Source organism: Harpegnathos saltator, unplaced genomic scaffold (assembly GCF_003227715.2).
Source record: "Harpegnathos saltator strain DR-91 unplaced genomic scaffold, Hsal_v8.6 scaffold1, whole genome shotgun sequence".
Taxonomy (NCBI): Eukaryota; Metazoa; Arthropoda; class Insecta; order Hymenoptera; family Formicidae; genus Harpegnathos; species Harpegnathos saltator.
In genome coordinates, this window is record NW_020229872.1 from 362,526 (window position 1) to 378,371 (window position 15,846).

Sequence of the window (15,846 nt, forward strand, 5' to 3'; positions counted from 1 at the left end):
CTCGCGCGCTGCCGATCCGCGGCGAGCGGGCGGCGGCGGTATTTTCCCATCCCGTTATCGACGCGGCGCGACGTCCTGCCGCGCGCGCCTTCTCCTCGCCGGGGATAATTTCGCGTTGCCGTGTTAAGCGCCGGGCGTTAATTAAGCTGTATCTCCGCGGCCTCGCGCGCATCAACACACACAGACAGAAGACACGCGTACGGCGTTTTTATGCCCCGCGCGAATATCCTAAGATCGTCCGGGCGGAGTTGAACGCTTTTCCCAGTACGACGTTTCCCAGCGGAATTTTCCGATGACACTGAGGAGCCGGCGGATGTTGGGCGGCCGCCCAACATGAAGCATCAGCGAGCGTTAAACTTTCGGACGTCCTGTGTGCCTCGGCGCGAGCGACGAGCGTCACGGTGAAATTGATTAACGCCGCATGTCGAGGAAACGAAGGAATCCATTTTGCGGTCCATCGGCCGTCGACCTGCGTCGCACACGCCCGTGAATGGCCGGGGGGGGGCTTTTTGTCGGATGAAATTTTCCCCGGGACGGTTACTCGCGCTCTCGAGACACGCCGGAATCACCGAGTACCGCTGAATACGCTTTAGCACGTTAACGATCGCACGGCGGGCGCGGCGGACGCGTGCATGCGCCAGTGCCGGGGGGAGGGAGGGGGAGGGGGGACGCGCGGGACGGAGCGAGCAAATATTTTGTACGGAATGCGCCATAAAGTGTTCACGAATGCCGCTCGGCTTGACCCCAGTGTTCTCGCCCCGCTTCCTTTTTCGCTTTTCTACGCCCGGCCGCTGCCGGCTAAGAGCGGCAGATTATAACGATAAATTTACTCCGGCCCTTTTTCCGCGTTTTGCAATTAAAAGCGTTCGTTACGTTTCCACGCAGGAGGCGAAAATCGGTCCGGTTCTCTCTTTCTCCTCTTCTTCTTTTGTTTTTTCCTTCGTTCCTCTGCCCAGGTGAAATCGCAACATCGCGAAAGCATCGCGCGGATATCCCCTTTTCCAGTTTCCGAGACCGAGTCTTGCGTCTTGCAATTCTGCCCGAAATTAGCGGCGGAGGGGCCGCACACAGTGGAGCCCGATGACATTTTTTGGTTGAAAATTCTCTAGAGACCTGAATTTCCAAGCGATCATCGACACCAATGGATGAGGTTGATCCTGAATAATCTCCAAAGAGATCTGTCTAGCCGGAATTTTGAAAAAATTATCGGTTCAGGGTTCACGGGTTTAGGATTTGTCTCAAAAGTTTATCGTTTAAAGTAGTGTCTTGGATTCGACCTCAATGGGTTCGAGCCTACGGATGCTAAATGCGAGACCTCAGAACTTATAATCACCTGCTAAAAAACTCAGAATTTCAAAGCTCATCATTTCAGCCCGCATTAAGAAAGAATTACGGATTAAAATCCCTCGGTTTTGTGCTTAACGGTGCTACATTTGACGTTTTTGTATTTTGGGCATATGAGTTTTGGGTTAGTGGGTTTCTGCTTCAAGATCGACAAATCTCGAGGTGTCTATTGATTGGTTTCATAGTTTCAATCCGCTGAATACGCTATTAGATAGAAATAAGTGTCAAATAATGAGTATTTCACAGGTTTCTCGCGTTTAACGATAATTTTTCCTCTTTTGGGGCTAGTAATCCGAGAAAAATATATTTTTTTCTTAATTTTGGCGAGACAGATCTCTTCGGAATTTATTCAGGGTCAACCTCCATCCATTGGTGTCGGTGATCGGTTGGAAATTCAGGTCTCTGGAGAATTTTCAACCAAAGAATGTCATCTGGCCCCACTGTGCGCCGGCCCGATATATCTCGCCGTTCAGTGACCCGTCGAAAAGCGGATATCGAACATTTCGGCGGGGGCTTAAAACACGACGACGTAATACGATGTTTATGGCGTCACCGCGCGCGTTTTACGACGACAGCCTTTTCCGTTTGTATCGGCCCTCGGCCGCGCCGGCCGGCCGGCCAGCCGGCGTTTGCCGTGGTCTGCTCCACGCATATTTACGGTGTTTGACTTTTGCTCGCGCACGAAAGGCTAAGCGAGCGATCGAGACAGATCAAGAGAGAGGGAGAGGAAGAGGAAGATAGATGTCGGAACACTCTTCGATTCCAAATATGGCTTGTCGCCAAGAAGTATCGAGAGTCATACACTTGTGTTTGCCGAACACGTCGTCTCTCCCCCCGCCCCCCCCTCCCCCACCACCTTTGGAGCCTTGCTCATTCTGCTGCTTCGTTGCTAGCCTTCGTGCCACCCTCGACCAAAGCCAGCCGGGAGAAAGGTACAAATTTCGCGTGAGCACGCAGTGAGGGAGGTCGGGAAAGCAGGCGAGAGAGAAAACACACAGCGAGGAGCTAAACGCAGCGCCGCGATGCGTGTCGTTTTCGCAGCGTTTATATAGATCCACCTATCTCTCTCTCTCTCTCTCTCTTTCGCACCTCGTGAATTCTCAAGAGGGAAGCTGAGGACTACTCTCTCCGGGGACTCCAACGCGGAAAAGAGACGTGTACCTCGACGCTCGTTGCTTCCTTGTTGCTCTTCTCTTCTTTCGCCCCTATCGATCGCGTCGGCTCTCTCGCGAGTTCCCTCGCGCGAAAAGCACAGCTTCGCTCGAGGAGCGCGTCGTCGCCGATTGCAGACGGCGAAATTGGCTTACGCTGAGGAGATACTCTCAGTTGTCCCACTTGTTGTCGCGATTGAACGCACCTCGATTATCACCGACGGCGCGCGGCTGGCCCGTGGCGATAAATAATGCAAAATAGCGCGCCGGAGACGCGGCGTCCCGTCGAGGAAGTTCTCGGCGATCAGAACGACTCGGTAAACGTGCGAGCAGTAAACAGATCCGCTGCGCGTGGCGTATCTCAATTAATCGGGAGCAAGACAGAATCTCAGAGATTCTCGCGGCGCGAGACGAGTATTCCCGACTGTGTAACGAGCGATGAAGTTCGCTGTCGGGTATCGAGACGGAGGAACTCGCGAAGAACGTTCATCCGAGGGCGCATGTCTTTCTCGTATCTGTGACTTCGAGAGGATTCGATCCTCGCAGTTGCCGACTAAACGCTCACACACTTGTACACACTTACACACACACACACACACACACACACACACACACACGGATCGTTATTCCGAACTCATCAACTGGAGATGTTTGTTCGCGTTAATTTTCCGCCGGACTTTGCTCCGCGGAAATGGAGCGGGGAATCGACGAGTGAAATATTCGCGAGTCGATTGCGTCATTCCGCCGTGTGTCGCTGGAAATGTTCAGGTTACGAAGTGGGGACGAGGGAAGAGGAGAGACCGCGCTGAGCATGCTCGTGAGAGAGAAAGAGAGAATCGTCGAGAGAAACACATGCTCTTATGCAAAATCCCTCTACGCCGACCGATCCATCCTCCCTCTTGTCGCGCTGCAGCAGGCGCCGGTGAAGAGACGACAGTGAGAACCGTGAAAAATAAAGACAGAGAGAGAGAGAGAGAGAGAGAGAGAGAGAGAGAGAGCGAGCGCTCACAATGTGAAAAAAAGGGCACGCGATGCAATGCGGGCGATGCTCGGGGGATTCTCGTATTTTCCGCGGAATGCGACAACGTGGGGCTCCCCGCCTGCGCGGAATTTTCTGAGCTCGCGTGTTCGCGTTACGCTCATAATTTCATGTCTGAAATTAATCTGCGGCTGCATGCGAGAAAGCGGTCCCTGACGGGACGGCGGATGATGACGTCGTCGCCGGCCGGCCGGCCGGCCTGCCGAAAAATTCGCCGTTCGCGCTGGTTCCGCGGAGGGACGGGAGGGCTCAAGGAGGGTTACGCCTCGATGCCTGATGAGCGATTGTTGTCGAAAATATACAAAACAAAATATAAAACAAAAATATAAGACAAAATTACAGGGTGGCCCGTATGTACGCACCACCGCGACACGACGCGGGGGGGCCGAGGGGGGGGGACGTACGACGCGACGCTTCGTCGTCCGCCGCCGAAGAGCGATTGTCGCGCGATGGAATATCGATCGCTCGATTGGTTCTGGCCTAGTCGTGTGCATAGTCGCGCTGTATTGTACGATACGCGGTCTGTACCTCGACGTGTTTCGTCGGCCGCGAATGAACGCGATCTCGCGCGATTTCGCCGCATGGTACGACAACGGTACGATGACGGTACAACGGCGGACGATGACGCGTCGCGATCGCGCGCTGAGCTACGTCGCGCCATGGACGTCGGGATCGATTCGTTGCCGAGGGTGCGCTTCGTCGGTAATCGTCCGCCACATCGTCGACGGATCGACGCGGCGGACGTCGCGGGATCGACGACGAGACACCGCGCTGCAACGACGAGGTTGGACGCGACGGACAACGAGCGCATACACCACACGTGACGTTGAAGCCACTCGTCGGCATGAATCCTTCGCGCGATAACAACAACGGCCAGGCCGGCACCAGTAGCGCGAGGAGTAACAACAGACATCAACAGGCACCGTTTCCGGACCTCGTGACGAGGTCGAGAATCGAACACGAGCGTATTCGCACGATGGCCCAAGTGTACGATTACATGCGCAATTACGACCGGCAGGCTCGATCGGTGAACAATATGCCGTTGACCGATAGACGCTTGCTTCGTGTGCAGGGCGATCGTTCGTGCAAAGCTGGCTTTTACGACGTACGCGGGCGACTGGTGCAGAGTCAAGATGTCACGTCGACACAGAGTATGTTAATCGCGTGTCTGTAATATCGAGACTGAAAAACAAACGAATGTTTCTTTCTTTCTAATCGAGGCATTTTGTGTCTTTTTCTTGGTATGTTTTTTTCGGTGTTCATGCTTTGGCCCGCTCGCGCAGCAGCACCGGACAGACTGTCGTACGGCCTGCCCATGCCGGACACTATAAACGATTTGGCTGCTCGATTGAACCGCAACGACTCGTCGTGTCGTTGGGACAGTAGACGGTGACTGCGAGAACGCGCTGTGCAACGGCGAGCGGCATCTCGCTGGTCGTCGCGGCGGCCGGCGGAACGACGATTATGCGGAATATATATTCATAAGTAGTGGTATGAAGATTTCGGGGAACCGTCCGAACGCGGTCGGGGGACCGTCGGACCGGTGCGGATCCTCGCGCGCCAAGGATCACGAGTGGTTCCCCGACCGCGTTCGGACGGTTCCCCGAAATTACGTCGTCACGCGTGCGGTAGTAGAGCGTACGGGCCACCCTGTATAAAATAAAGCTACACAAGCTTACGCGCGCTCCCCGCGCGTACTTACGCGACGGAATTCGCTTTCGAGCACGAGCGACGAGGGAGGGCGCGGGGGCGAGGGCAGAGTCCAAGGAGAAAAGTTTCACGTGTTCTCCAAAAGCAATCCGACCGCCGTCTAACCGTGCACGCGAAAATTCCTCGTCGAGCAGCGGCGTTTCGAGGAGTGCGGCATCCCTCACGTCTCGCAACGGGGCCGACGTTTGCGACGGTGATTAATTTCTTTCTCTCGCGCCCGCTTTGCACACGATCAAACGGGGATTCCCATTCCCTGCCGGCGCCACCGCAGGTTCGTCCGTGCCAATCGGCTCGTCGGTCCTTTCGCCATCGTTCGCGTCGACGTCGACACGACAACTCGGCTGCCGACCGACGGATCTCTTTCTCCGCTTCCGCGAGCGTTGACGAATACGGTATTGTCCACGGGAGCTGCGTTAGCTGCGAAGGCGACGATATGCGGCATCTAATGAAACTGAAAGCGCCATTAATCCGACGCGGACATTCGAGCTCCTATCAGCTTCACTATTTGTCTCATTTATACACGTGTGTGTGTGTGTCTGTGTGCTATCGTCAAATTATTCCTCTAGCGAATGCGGCCTTTTCGGAATAAATATCGCCGGTATTGGGATCTATTTTACTCAACGAATATAGTGTTACGTCGAATGTTGCTGTTGACGTTCGCATTGAAAAATAGAAATCCATTATCGACAAGATAATGGATAACGTTTAATACGCGGGCCGTGTGATGAGAGTCGAAAGTACATATTAATTACTAAATAACATACACGGAATAACTGATAACACCGCCGACGGCTAGTTAATTCGCGAAGGACGATTTTAATTATCGCGAATTAATGAAGAGAGAGAGAGAGAGAGAGAGAGACAGAGAAAAGGAGAGAACACAGCCGCTCGTCGTCGTAATCGCGATCAAGTGAGTATCAAGTTGAAATCGCAATGTTGAAGTCGGACCCCACATCGAGCGTTAAGACGCCGCTTGAGGGATGAAAAAACAGTCGTTTCGTCGAAATACCGTGCTGAGAGGAGGAGTGGTCGGTGGCGCAGCGCGCGCGAGATGTCTTCCGCGATTTAATTAGAAGTCTAATTTGTGCCCGACGTTTCTTCTTCCTGCCCGGCCAATTCACGGAATAAAATTCCCAAATAATCTCGCCCGAAGATCTCTTTCTCGCTGCTCGTGAAAACGGAAGGACGTCCGAGAGACGAGGTCCCGTATTATTCAGGATCGCGAGAAAAGTATCGTAAGCAGATCAAAAACAGATACGCTAGAGAGAGAGAGAGAGAGAGAGAGAGAGAGAGAGAGAGAGAGAGAGAGAGAGAACGACGAGGGTGTCGCTTCGAAAGGTCACATGAAGCCTCCACCGAGCCTCCCCGTGCTCGTCCCTCCGCGCTGCGAAAATTGTTTCCTCCGCCTGGTGGAAACGTTTCAAATTTCCTGGCGGCGGCCGCGCACACGTTGTAATCGAGCGATCGGCTAAAGTGGATGTCGACCGGTGCGCGTCAGACCTCTCGTTACAGGACGACGTTCCGAAGCACCGCGAGACTCCCCGGCGACTTTGAGCGACCGAGAGACAGAGAGAGAGACAGAGAGAGAGAGAGAGAGAGACAGAGAGAGGGAGAGAGAAATAGAGAGAGAGAGAGAGAGAGAGGGAGAGAGGGAGAGAGAGAGAGAACCGTCGACGATAGCGGTTCATTTAACGCGATGGAGTTCCGGGTTAAGTTATCGCGGTCGTTACGGCTAATAGACAAAAATTCCGCCGAATTACCCTGGATTAACGCAGCGGCGAACGAGCGCGCGCAAACTTTCATCCCGCCAAAGAAAGGAGATCCTGAACGTCGCACATTTTTCCGCCGAGCCGCATATCTCACGCGAATTGCGAACTTTCTGGACTCTACATTTCCTCGTCTGAGTGTATGGTGTAACGCATAACGCGGTTTATCGCGTGTACTCGCGTGCGCGCACGCGCGTTAAACGGCGAGAGAGCCTCACGCGCGATGTAATCGGATTATTAGGACAAACCGTTCGCGGCAGTTTATACGTGCGTCATCGATTTGTTATTCGACGCGTACGGTGACGCTGATAATTGCGTCGCGGTGTGTGCGAGTTCTGCAGTTCGGTGTTCGGATATGCCGTGATCGCGTGGCCGATGCGTGCAGCGCGAAACTTCGAGGAGAACGCCGCGTCCTTCCGCGTCCGTGCGTCGACTTTTACCGGAGATACAGCCGTCCGAAAAGTCCGGACCTTTCGCGGCCGGCTCTTTTGTCGCCGATCGGCGAAAGAGCGCGCTCTAGCGCGCCGTAGCGCGTAGGGATGCAACGATTTCTCAAAATATCGATAACGATATTATCGTCATTTAGAACTATCGATAACGATAATATCGATAATTCTGAAGAAATATCGATATCTATGTAAAAATATACACACATACCAGGTATACCGGTAAATCTGACTCTGAGACTTCTCCGGGGAATCTCACTTCTCCAATCTCGATTTTCCGCTCCGCAGATATTTCCGCTTTTCTCGAGCCGAAGCCGGGTCCGCGTAATTTCTGACTGTAGCGAGCATCGATACCGTAAAATCTGCAAATAAAACCGCGTGATAAAATGACGGTGCCCTCTCTTCAGAAACACTAGAAGATCAGTCGGCGGGATTAACGGTCCGCCGTAAAACCGTCTCGCCGGTCTGCCCGAGCGATCGACAACGCGCTAATAAATTCGAGTAACGGTGAGCCAGATGAAGAATCATCGCGTCGACGTCCGCGTCTTCTCGCTGCCGTCGCGCGCCGTACGCGCGCGTTATTATCCTCTCAGTGATAAGTGCATCGGGTCGACCGTCAGGCCGCGAAATTACTGCCGCCGTATTACGTGACGACGATCGACGGCGGTCGAGCCGAGTCGAGCGCGAGACGCTCCAAAGATTCTCTCGCCGTCGCACCGCGGCATTATCGCGCGCGAAGCAGACCTGTCGTTGGGATTGATTATTACGGCATTACGCGCGCGTCCCCCGAGTTATTCGACGCAATTACGAGAGATTTATCTCGCCGCCGGCGTCTCCTTCGTTTACGTCACGCCGCGAAAATTTACGCAACTCCCGGACGGAATTCGCGCATAAATAAGACCGCGATGCTTTACGCGCTTGTGGGCGGCTCGAGAATACTCCGGGGTATCGCCCTGCTGCTTTCTTTTCCCCTCTCTTTCTCTTGTCTCTAACCGGCGCTCCCCTCTGATCCGCCGCGTAACAACGCAGCACGTTACGCACGAGGCGAATGGGGCGGTTAAGTCACGCACACCGGCGGATATCTCGAGAACGGGACGGGACGAAGGCGAAGGTGCGCACGTCGAGTTTACCTCGTAAAATGTCGCGGGACCGAGAAGAGAGAACGACGCGAGACGAGGAGCGGAATAAAATTTCGTGCTCCACCCCGACACCCTCCTGGCTCATACGCGCGGCGGCGGCGGCGGCGGCGGCGGATATATACGTTGAATCGGTAGTCTATAAATTTACAGATCCGTGGGTGCGCTTCAGGAACGTCGAGATTTATGGCCTCGATGTTTCGCGCGACGAAGCTATTGCGTTCGCGAAATCTGGGGAGCGGGCGGTAGTGGAGTCGTCCCCCGTGATTGGTAGGACCGATCGAATACGTCGCGCTACTGTAATCAAGTGCCATATCGGTGACGGAGGAAGACGACTACGGCCACGACGACGAGGATGACGCTGATGACTACGGCGAACGGCCTGGCTGGCTCGGGGGGGGGGGGAGGATAATATCGGTGCGCGCGCGCGCGCGCGGAGTTTGAACGCGGTCAGGCGCGTGATTAATTGGCCGAGTCTCTCGAAACGCTGACTAAAGACCCCGTTTCGCATCCGCAGGGCTGAGCACGTCGACCGGCTCGCGAAATTAATAACGAACAGCGTAGGCTGAAAGGCGGGCTTTAAGGAGTTTCCCAGCCCTTCTCCCCCTTCATCTCCCCCTTCGCCTCCCCCGGCCGTCGTCGCGCGCGAATGCCGATCTCCGAAGACTCGTCATCTGTCAACGGCTACGTGTCAGCAATCCCTGTCGGGAATTGTAATCCGACGCTTCGTTTCACGACGCCATGACGCGAACGGCCGCCCAAGAGCGAGGCAATTTTTTTCGTCGCTCACGTCGCGCGACGACACGATATCCGTGCGACGGCTAATTAGAACTTCTTCCTGCGATTCTTTTCCGCTCGTGGGGATACAACGCGCGACGCGATGCGATCTTCCAATTTTTGCTCCCCTTTCCCTCCCTCTCTTTTTTCTCGCTGCTTCTCTCTCTCTCTCTCTCTCTCTCTCCTACACGGGTGCGTCGCGGATACGCACTTATTTCGCGGCTAATCGCAGGAACGGACCTCGCGTTATACGAGGAGTTACGTCCTGAAAGCAAGCAGACATCGTCGCGCGCGCGCGCGAAATTCCCGATATTCCCAAGTGCGATACGCGAGAATAGAATTAGACGGCCGCGGATTCCCGCGCATCTCCCCAGGTGACTATTCCTCACTCTTTTAAACACAATAGCAGCTCCCCGAAGGGTTCTCCCCCATTGTCTTGGATAGCTCGCGCGGGTGCAATGCATACGCGTTCGTATCCCTTCGAGCGAAAGATCCGACGGATGATCCGACTTGCGGCGCGCGAACAATTTCAGCCCTCGCGGGCTTTGTCTCCTCGAGTATGAACGAAATAAAAGCGCCGTGCGTCGTCGTCGTCGTCGTCGTCGTCGTCGTCGTTGAGCGATTGAGGTGGGGCCAAAGCGACAAAGCGGGAAACAGCGAGAATCGAGGATCGCCGGCGTCGACGGAGTGAAATTGGAAAAGCGGCGTTTCGTCGCTCGCCGAGAGCTCCCCCCCCCCGCTCCGCCGCCTCTCGGAACGCCACACGCCGCTTGCGACCGGTTGGAAAAGAAAATAATTGGACCCGGCGTGTCGGACTGGTGATGTGGATAAAATCGCCGCGCGGATTCGCGCTGCAACGGCTCCCGCGTTAAATTCGGCGACGCCGATCGATGCGCGGTATTTATTATTCATTAATACGCGGCTCCGACGATGTTTATCTTCGCGGGGAGACGATTAAGCGGATCTCTCGCAGCGCTTGGCTATTAATAACTCAGATCACATTCGTCGTCACGTGCTTCGCCGTGCTCCTCTAATAATACTCATCTGGGCTATTCCCACCAAAATGTATCGCCGCGAGAGTTTACGAGAGCGCTCTTTCGCGGCGCAAAACTCGCGCATTGTCGGCTAACCGGGTTAATTGCGCGGCGGCGACGTTTAATGTACCGTAAGACGGAGTGGGAGTGTAAAAGTTGGCGGCGCTGATCAATTCGAAGGTCCGAATTTACGTACGCGTTCGTCCGCACTGACGCGTCCTGCGGATTAGCTCTCGTATCTCTCTCTCTCTCTCTCTGTCTCTCTCTCTCTCTCTCTCTCTCTCTCTCTCTCTCTCTCTCTCTCTCTCTCTCTCTCTCTGTCTCGCTTTCTCTCGCACTCGCCAAGTGCATTGATGTGCAATTAAGAGCCAGCTTACATCCGGTCTACAAGACGTTACATCATCGTCGGAAGAGAAATAAGTAACTTCCGAGGTATCTCCTTTCTTCCTCCTTTGAGGTCGATTCTCCTCTCGACCGTCGGACCGCCGCGCCGTCGCAGCCGCCGCTGGCGAAGCTCGCGTAATTGACGACTTTTATCCGGCCGGACTGAAAGTTTCGTTGGCGCTTATGCAAATTATCTGCCGCCGCCCTCGTTGCGTTTCGTTTCCCCGCAATTCGCGCGCGCACGTATCACGGAGTGATAAAAGCTCGTCGATGACGAGCAAGATTTCTCGCGCCGCGTGTCGCCGTGAGGCTGAAAAGGGGAAAGGGAAAGGAAAAAAGCATCGCTCGCGAGGTGGAAAATCGAACGGCAGCGACGACATCGCGTCGTCGACGGGCCGGCCGGTGTTCAACTTTTGACGATCGTCGGGAAAAAAGCCGCGCAAGGCTGCGAAAGTACGCCGGGCGGAACGTATGTCAATTAAGACCGCGAAAAGTACAAGTACAGCGAGAGCAACTGTCCCCCCTCGCAGTCGCACCGCTGAAGAAAATCGCGCGCGAGAGACGTGTGGTACACTGATAGAAAAATATAGTTGAATTAACTATAATCTCACTATATTTTATAGTTCATTTCGGCGTCAACCATATTTTTATAGTTCGTGGAACCTGCAAAATATAGTAAAATAATTGTTTAGTTACCTTTACCACATACATGATAATTTCTCACTCACAAATGTAGTGAGATTTAATATTCATGTAGTTATATCTGTCATCACTTAGCAAATATTCTGGTAATATTGACTATATAAAAGAGTTATATTTTACCTGCCATTTTATATTTGTATCCGTACAATAATTTTAATTACTAACTCTTAGTAAATAATTCTTAGTAAAAATATTACATGTTACACTATGCCTACCTATATCGTAATTATCACCGATATTATGGTAATACTTACTGTATCTAGTAATTACTATATCATTATAGTTCCAAATATCATATACTTTTCTCTCAGTGTACCAACGTGGAGCCAACTTGGTAAATTGATTGGCCACGATCGTGGCCCCAATCTTGCGATGGATAACCGGGAATGTTACGAGCTTCACGGCGCGTCGCGAGCGCGTCATGCATACACACTCGCGGCCCACGGAGAGCTGCTATTTAAAGTTTAAATGACTTTGTCTCGTGGTCTGGCTTAATTCGAAAATAACGAGTCACCTGCGAACGGCCAGCATACGCAGCCACCTGCATACGCGTGGCCCACTTTAGACGGATCGGAATAGCGCGCGCGTGGCGCGCGGGGAACCGGTTGACGAAAATTCGGAAGAGGAGGAGGAGGAGGAGGAGGAGGAGCGCGAAAAAAATCACTCGCGACGTCTAAAAGTAGCCGGCCAGCTCGTAGCTACCCCGCCTGTCTCTCCCGCCCCCCGCCGCCGGAATCGTAATCACGTGGCTATAATAAGCGGACTCTCGCGTTCCAAGGCCGCGGTCCTTCCCTCGCGCTTTATTATTAAACGACGTTCGCGCGACCACCGGCTCTCTCTCTCTCTCTCTCTCATTCTCCGTCGCTCGTAGAGTCACGTCGCGCTCCGACGATGCGTGGCACGTGGCGCGATTTAGCGCTTTACACGCCGGCTGTTTGCACTGACAATAACGAGACTTGTCGTCGTGTACAGCTGAGGAAGCTTCAAGAGAGAAGATTGACGTTCCGAAAGATTCGGGCCCTCGGGAGTTCGGATTTTCCGAGAAACAAGAGCCTCCCGACGCACGATTGTCGCCTGCCCCTCCCCCTCCCAGGGAGGGATAATTACCCCGGAAGAAAAACACGCGGGTGTTTTGATGCCCCACGCACTTATGGATACCCTCTTTTGCACAGGATTCGAAGCAGAGGCTAATGCGCTCGCGGCTGTACAACGGCACGTATTTCCGCTGTCTCGATGAGATCGATAAATCCGGGAGACACTCGCGTGTTTCGGTATCGCGACTTTTTGGGGGAATTGTCTCGCTTTTAACATTTCCACGCATTTCTTCCGGGGCCATGCATGTCCGCCGAGATTATAATCCGGATATTTCTATATCCGGTTGTCCAGTCCGAGCAGTTCCCCAGGCGCTCAAGCTTCTCCGGGAGTCGTCCAGTTATTACTCGGACATCCGGATATCCATATTCGCCGTGCATTTGCCGATCAGAGCGATCGGAGGATACTAACGAGTTAACTTATTTACGAGTCTGCAACACGTCCGTTTTTTGTCGCTTGCTCGCGTCGGAGGGATCGATCGTTTCTAACGTGACTGCTGGAAGCGAGCAAAGCAATTCTTGGTTATCCGATTGCCCGCGCAACACTCGAGAAATCCGGTGACTAGTCGGATAGTCGATAATTGACAGCACCAGCTGTCTAGCCGCCGCCCCCGACGTTTCGCGAGATCAACTGCGCGTGCAGAAGTCCGCATTCCGTTTCGTCAGGAGAACCGAGAGAGAGAGAGAGAGAGGGAGAGAGAGAGAGAGAGAGAGAGAGAGAGCTCCATTTCTCCAAAAAATCATCCGTGTCACCGGTGGCGTCCGTGAATTCGCAGGCGCATTCGCCTGCAAATCACGCCTGAAAAGTCGCGAGCCAACGGCGTAAGCCATCCCCGAGGATACCGTGCGCGCACAATTCACCGCGTCCCCCGCGTGCCCTCCTCGCGACTCCGTGAAGCTGCGAGAGCGGCACTCGTGTCGTAAAACTCCGACGGCGCAGTCGACTCGGAAGGCTCGAGCGTCGTCTGAGTCGAGTCGGCGACTCCGTTATTTCGAACCCGAGCGTTGCGATTTTAATTAGAACCCTCGCGTGTGCGACAGCCAGAAAATGCGCTCGCACGCAGCGCGAGCTCGCGATGCATCGACCGACTGTTGCGGACGCGGCCGCGGCCGCATTGAATATTCCTCAGGCGGAACGCAGCGCGCTCGGATCGATCCCGCCGCGGAAAAAGACTAGCGTCTCTCGTTCTGGCTTTCCGCTAAACTTGGCCAGGGGACTCTCTCCCGCGGTGTGCCATCGAATCTCCATCGTCGTCGTTACACACCCCACCCGCTTCATATTCCGCCACTTTTATCGGCTCATAAAGCCAGTCCGGAAATGGTCGTCGCGCTATGGACGGCTCGATTTTACAGACACTCTCGCAGACGCTCGGGCGCGCGCGCGCTGCCAAAAAGGACGGGGAAGGTTATTTGTAACATTATGAAATAAAGTAGCCTTGTAACGCGCGCTTCGAAGTCGTCGTGAATCCGTGAGTCATCAGTCGCGTTTGTCGGATTGTTCTCTCTTTCTCTCTCTCTCTCTCTCTTCCCCTCCCTCCCTCCCCCCCCTCTCTCTCTCTCTCTCTGTGTGTGTGTCTCCTCGTTTTTTTCAGCATGTACTCCCGGAGGTGGAAATTTGCGTTCGCGAGTGAGCCGGTGCAGCGCGCGATTTCTGCGCTGCAAAAAAAAAAGAGAGAGAGCGTTCGTTTCGTTCATTCGTTCGTTCGTTCGTTCGTTCGTTCACTCGCTCGCTCGCTCGCTTTTTCTTTTCGTCTTCCGAGCGAAGCTCTATCGGCCTCGGGCACATGACTGAACAAACACTCCTCTGTCTCATTTTCCGCTCCCTCTCCCCGCTGCGTCGCATATTCGCTCGCAGCTTCGATCTTTACACCTGGCTGTCCTCTTTCTCCTCTCGTCTTCTTTCCTCTCTATATCACTCTCCTTCCCTCCCTGTCTCTCTCTCTCTCTCTCTCTCTCTCTCTCTCTCTCTCTCTCTCTCTCTCTCACGGCTCTCTTCACATCGTTGTTTCGAGAGCCGGAGAGGAGGTCTCGAGACGTCGGATCGAAGAGGAGGAAATAGCCGAGGAAAAGACGAAGGGCCGACGTATTTATTTTCGAAAATGTACCCACGAGTGAGCCACTTTGACACGATGCGAACCCGATCGGGAACCGGAGCATAAATAGAAATGACCGAAAGCCGCTGCAAAACGAGACGCAAAACGCGACTGCCGCTCGATGATATCTCGGCGACACATTCAGCCGCTCGATAATCTCCGGAAGTGGAAAATCGAGGGAAAGTGGACGGCAAGAGTGAGCGAGCGAGATCGAGCGTCGAATAGCGGAAAGACGAGGGTGCTCCAGAAGACGCGGCTGACGGGGGAAAATAACCGAAAGCGATGTGCTTTTCCGGCGTGCCGAATGGCAACTGCGATTCCACGGGACGCTATTATGGCGTCGCACTCGCGACGTAACGAGCCGAGCGTTCAGCTCGGCTTTTCCGCCTCGGCATTTAGCAAACGTTGTAATTCGCAAACGGCTAATGTCGAGCGGGGACGCGGACGGAAGCGATGTTGGATGAAGTATCGTACGGGTTAATAATTCCGTTAGTTTCCTTTGCGCGCGCGGAAAACGCTCGACGGAGGAGCGCGATTCGATCCTCTCGATGACGATCTTCTATTTGCCAAATCGACTTTTTTCAATATTTCTCGTACTTTCGCGTAGCTGTCGTCTCGGGGTTAAGGAGATTGACGACGATCTCAAAATTAACGTTCACCCGCGAGATCGCAATGTTCGCGCGATATCGCGGCAATGATCCTATCGCTTTTAATCGTTTTCGCCTTGGGCTCTGCTAAGTCCAGTCTCTTTCTCTCGCTCTCTCTGCGAACATCTCGGCGAACGCGGCGACCCGACCGAGTTACTCCAGGACAATGAAAACGATGGAGAAACCGAAACGACACTTCGCAGGGCGACCGGCAATGGAGGCAATATAACTTACGAAAAAGTTGCTCCGCAGATTGATATTTGGAAAATGAGAGACTATAAATAATATCCGTCCGCCTTAGAAGCGCTATTATAAATCAACGCTTATTTCGAATTAGCTCGTTTCGAGAGCGCTCGTTGCATAAATCAATAAGCCTATTGTGCGAAATTCATTCTCCGGTAATAATCCGCCGAATCGCCGGTTCCACGGCATTCCTCGCAAAGGAACAAACGGAGAGAGGACGAGTCCCGTTGCGTCGCTTCGCGTCGCGCTCGCCTTGCACTCGAGTGCGCTAACAAGACCGCCG

General features: G+C 53.8%; 1 protein-coding gene across 3 annotated transcripts in view; it reads right to left on the reverse strand.

Annotated features, from left to right (window-relative positions):
• LOC105192379 (dipeptidyl aminopeptidase-like protein 6) overlaps positions 1 to 15,846 on the reverse strand; it is a 78,864-nt gene that overhangs the window by 34,255 nt on the left and 28,763 nt on the right. For 2 of the 3 annotated variants that reach the window (XM_011156477.2, XM_011156476.2), the window contains exon 2: positions 7,668 to 7,818. The exons of the other annotated variant lie outside the window; for it this stretch is intronic. The gene's annotated coding sequence lies outside the window, so the exon portion shown is untranslated. The remainder of the gene's footprint in view (positions 1 to 7,667; positions 7,819 to 15,846) is intronic. 3 annotated transcript variants of the gene reach the window in all.